Source organism: Triticum urartu, chromosome 7A (assembly GCF_056163025.1).
Source record: "Triticum urartu cultivar PI428250 chromosome 7A, HENAU_Tu73, whole genome shotgun sequence".
In the NCBI taxonomy this organism is placed as follows: Eukaryota; Viridiplantae; Streptophyta; class Magnoliopsida; order Poales; family Poaceae; genus Triticum; species Triticum urartu.
The window spans coordinates 385287520-385292879 of record NC_141879.1 but is presented as its reverse complement, the minus strand read 5'-3'; positions in this window follow the sequence as shown (position 1 = coordinate 385292879).

Sequence of the window (5360 nt, the reverse complement as noted above, 5' to 3'; positions counted from 1 at the left end):
AGATGTGCCGGGTGTGACCTAACGTATGGCTACACGATAAAGGTGAAGGGGGAAAACAACCGGGAATGTTTTCCCTATTCCGGACCTGTGTCAGACAGATGACCAGAGGGGGATAGTTCCATGTTCAGATAGTTAGGGGCATCTGACAGGTATGTGGGTAGTGCATTCGGGTTCGTCTCGTCGTTCTGAGCAACTTTCATATAGAAAACATTTTCATCCGAGTTACGGTTTATTTACTACGAATTTCTAAAGATTTTACATTTCTAGAAATTATTTAAATTAACAGAAATGGAATTATGATGTCAGCATTGCATGGGGATGACGTCAGCAGTCAATAGACTCGTTGACCAGGTCAAACTGACCAGTGGGGCCACAGGGACCCACATGTCAGCCTCTGTGGGTTAACAGTGGAATAATTATTCACACAGGGTTAATTAGGGGTGTGGGCCCGATGTCAGTGATTATTCTAATTAGCATATTAGTTTGAAAACTCAATTATCTTAATTAAGCGCAAGGGCCCACAAATCAGTGGTAGGGCATGAAAAGTGCCCGCATTGAGCGTAGTCAACGCAGTCAACTGAGGTGCTGGGGCCCACGGTCAGCCTCACCGGGGTTGGCCCTACGCTTGCCAGGTCAGCGGCGGCGCCGGAGGAGTTCCGGCGAGCTCGCGCACGACGGCAGATCGCCGGAGATGCTCGGAAAAGCGCCACAAGACACCAAATCGCACGCGGTTTTTTGCATTCGAATGAGGACTTGATGCCGTGCCGCGTGGTGTGGTCGGTTGGACTCGGGGTGACCGGAACTGCGCCGGCGACGAGTGGGGGCGGCGGTGGCTCTCGGCACCTCGTCGAGATCGCACTACGGGGCACGGGGAGGGGTGCGGCAAGGTCCGTCTGAACGGCCGTTCGATTCCGCGCCGTTTGGTGGCGGTGGGAGAGACTGAGGTGGCCGAAGTCGGCTGCTGCAGCGATGGTAGGCGACGGCGGCGATCGGGCTTCGACGGGGACGGCACTGCGGCGCGCAAACATGTATACGAAAAGGGCCGGGGCTGTCTACGCGACGCAGTGTTCACGGCGGTGGCACGCACAGTACCAAAAGGTCACCGTGGCCACACTGGAGACGAGCGCGGGCAGCGGCGAGCTCGGTTGCAAGGGGGACGACAACTACACGTGCAGAGAGGGGAAGGGAAGAGGGGTTCGGTGCAGCGGCTTACGGTGTGGCTCACGGTGGCCCTTGGATGTTTAGGAGCGCTGCGGGTCGACGAAGTCGTCGATGGACGGAGCGGAGGAGCTCCGGCGATCCACAGTGGTCGCTGGCTCGATCCGGGCGATGTAGTGGCCTCCGTCTCGGACACGAGGCCGGGGAAGAGGGAGAAGACATCGACGGTGCTGGTGGACAGGTCAGGAGGACTTGATGACTCCGATGGCCGCGGTGACGACGGAGGATGGCCGTGGGCGCGCTCGGGTCAGAGAGAAGGGAGAAAATGGCGAGGCGTCCAGGGGGAGGGAGAGGGGAAAGTGTGCGCTAGGGTTAGGAGGGGGAGAGAGCTGGGGTGTAACATCCCAAATTTTCAATTTGGAATGTTATACATTAGATCATCATGCATATCATATTTTATTCAGCTTTTGGTTTTGATCCTAGAAAATCCTAAGCAACTCAAGGACCCACGGAGAGAGTTGGGGATTTCGTTATTTACATATTTGAGTTTTCTCAAATGTTGTAAACAGGATCATTTGATTTTATTTATTTTATCATTGATTATTTCTATTACAAAAATATGAGAGAGGGAATAAAATGACTTTCCCAAAATATAGAAATATTGAGGATTTAATAAAAAAATCAAATAAGATTTATTTCGGAGTTTTTCGGTATTTTATTTGAATTTAGGAAAATACGCGTTTTTTCATAGTTGTATTTTGGGCCCAAATAAATGTTCACTTTATCGGGCTTGATTCTAGAAACCCGGGAAAATTTATTTCATGATTTTTGGAGTCCGTTTAGTATTTCTTTTTATTTTTCTTCCGAGCGTAATTATTAAAAAAAACGAAACCGACTATGGGCCGTACCCGAGCGGGACTCCGCCCGGGGGCGCCTTTAAATAGCGAGGCACCCGGTGCCCCAGCCCATAACCGCGCCCGCGCCCGAAACCCTAGCCCGCCGCCGCCGCTGCCGGACCCGCCGCCGACTCGCCGGAGTTGCACGCCGCCTCGACTTCCGTGCCGATTTTTTTTAAAAAATATATATTTATTTTCTTTTTTTCGTCGGTTTTATTTTCGATTTTTTTATTTTAATATTATTTTAATTATTTTTGGATTAGGTTAATTAACGATTAATCTGTTCGTCGTTTTTCTTTTTCGTCGGATTTTCCGCGGTTATTTTCTGATCCGATTTTCGTTTTAGTATAACTTTTTGCTCGTTTATCGGAATCAGGCGATTCAAGCGCCTGGAGTTTCGTCTCGAAACCCTCTTTCCATATAATCAACTTAAACAAGTCTTTGCTACTGTAAAATTTGACTTAGATCCAGATTACTAGAACGCAGTTGTTTTCTTTCGCCGTTTGATTTCTTTTGCTACGTTCGATTTTATTCTTTTTGCAAACCAGGGTTTTTAAGTTGAACTTTATGGTTAGATCTTCTATTTGAGTTTTACCTGTGCATTAGATGAGTACTTATTGTATGCTTGTTTGTTTGTCTGCGATAGAATACCCGGAGTGCGCCGCCTGTTACTTTGAATCTCTAGGTTTCGCGGATCATCAGCAAGGCAAGTAACACTTTGATCATACCTTTTTTTCTACAACCCAGTTTTATTGCATTAGATCAATCCTCACACATTGCATGATTAGGATCTAATTAAATTGTGGGATGGGAAGTAGATGAGGTAGTACCTATTACCTGTTTATTATCAAACCTTTGGGAGTTATTTCTACGTTTGCTTATTATGCCATGCTATGCTAGTAGACGTGGATTGGGTGAGTGATATCCATGACAGATGTGAGATTGTTAATTAATGGTTTATCTAAGGTGGCAACCTAAACACACATCTGGGTGGATTGAGGCACCTGGGTATTCGAGGACTTGCCTGTTTTTCTTTTGGACCGCCACCCAGGCTCAAAGGGATCATGAGATTATTCATACTAGAAACTTCCGTGTGCAGCCACAAGCCATTATGGGCTCTGGCATAGTTGATTAAGTCGTGCGAACTCTTACAGGGTAGACTAGCAGATGTAGGGGAAAGTAGGTGTACCGGTCTATCCATCGTAAGGTGCTAGCATTTCTGAAAGACTGTGCCTCGGTCATCCGTTTCTCAAACACCATGTAGTGCGAGAAATCCAACGGAGGCGATCGAGTCTTGTGGGGAAAAGTGCGCAAACCTCTGCGGAGTGTAATAAACTAATCATGGTTAGCCGTGTCCCCGGTTATGGACATCTTGAGTATCTAGTACCTGGATTATCATGTGAATCTCAACATGTTACACTAAAGTTAATTTTGTTGGGTTTGTTAAATGATGATGCTTAATTGGGATTGAGAATGCTGTCAGCCATTCTCAATGTTTAACAACCACCATGATAGTAATTAAATTTATTCCTTTGAAGTAGGGAAAAATTGGCTTTACGCAAAAAAACTATAACCATAGAGCTTTCCACCAGCCAAATATGCATATAGTATAGTTGTTTCATTCCGTTACTCCCTATGTGTTACCTTGCCAGCATATTCCATGTGCTGACCCATTCTCGGGCTGCAACGTTAATGTTGCAGACTTTTCAGACGATGAATAAGGAGTTTTTAGGTCGTGGTTCTATACTCAGTGATGCCGTTGGAGTTGATGGACTCACTTATCTTGCAAGCCTTCCGCTGTTATCATTATTAGATGGCCTTAAGCCATATTTATTGTAATAAGTTCTCTTTTGAGACACTCGATGTAATAAGTGTGTGATTGCTACTCTGCTATAAATCCTTCAAGTACTGTGTGGTGTCAGCATTACTGATCCAGGGATGACACAGGAGCACAGAGATCAGACTGTTTGAGGTCTGGTCGCTATAGAGATGGTATCAGAGCACATGCTGACTGTAGGACACGACCACTAAGCTAAGAGACCTAGATCACTACCCACTCTCTTCTCTTCTGACTTCTCATCTTTTCTACTCGTTAGGATGGCGGATGCAAGGAACAAGTTCACACAACCAGATGAAGATACACCCTTTGGACGCCACTTGAAGGAAGTCACTAGATACCTGAACATAGGAGTACCAAGCTTCATGGGAACCTACAACGCCACTTTACCTGAAGAAGAGCGCTGGATGATTCAAGTTCAAGTTCCAGGAAGGACGTTCATGCCAGTCACTGAGCCCATAGAGTTTTCTTTTGATGCACCAACTTGGAGTCTAGGAAAGAGTATGGCAGCTCACATCGCCATGGGACGCATTGGAGAAGTCTACCGCAAGGATCTCAAGATTACTATCTACCAGATTTGTGGGCGCCGAGATGAACATTGGGAGATGATCAGCACCAGGAAAGATAGATCAATTGCAGCTTTTATCCAGGAGTTAAACCATCACATTCGACGACAGGAGAATCAGATGTGCGCCGACCTGATAGATCTGAAGAAGACTAAGACTAGAATCAAGGAACTGGAGGAAGAACTCAAGGCTACACGTGAAGATTATGAAGAAGAAATTGAAGTATTGGTGGAGAAGAATGACGACCTGATCAAGAAGATTGGAATATTTATGGGAGGCCCGACACCAGTAGATGAAGACGAAGAACCCAAGGAGATTAGCCCGGAAGACTACATCATCATCGACGGCACCGACTCGGAAGCAGATAGTAGCGATGATGACTATGTTGACGAAGCTGGAGACGATATCATGGAGTCTACAACCGTAGAATGTTTCTAGTAGACCACCTCACCAGTAGTAGTAGTCCACCATGTAAATATAGTAGTCCGAGCACTTGTTGCGATAGATAGATCGATTGTATGCCTTTGTTTGATTGAATGAAGTGAATTGTTTGCTTTTGCCTCATGTGCATATGGGTAGTGTTTTCTCTTTAGACCCCCTCTATTCTTATATCTCATCTTTTCTAAACCCTCAGATGCCTCCGAGACGTGACCCCGGTTTTGCCTTTCCGCCGGAGCTCACCCAGTTGATCCAGCAGCAGAACACCTTGATGCAGTTGCTAGTTCAGAATCAGAATCAGGGGAACAACAACAACAACCCACCACCACCACCACCTGTTGACCACTTAGCCCGTTTTCTTAGGCTGAATCCGCCGGTGTTTTCCAGTAGCACCGAGGCGATAGTAGCAGATGATTGGCTCCGCAAGACAGCTAGGGAGTTGACCACAGCAGGATGCACAGATGC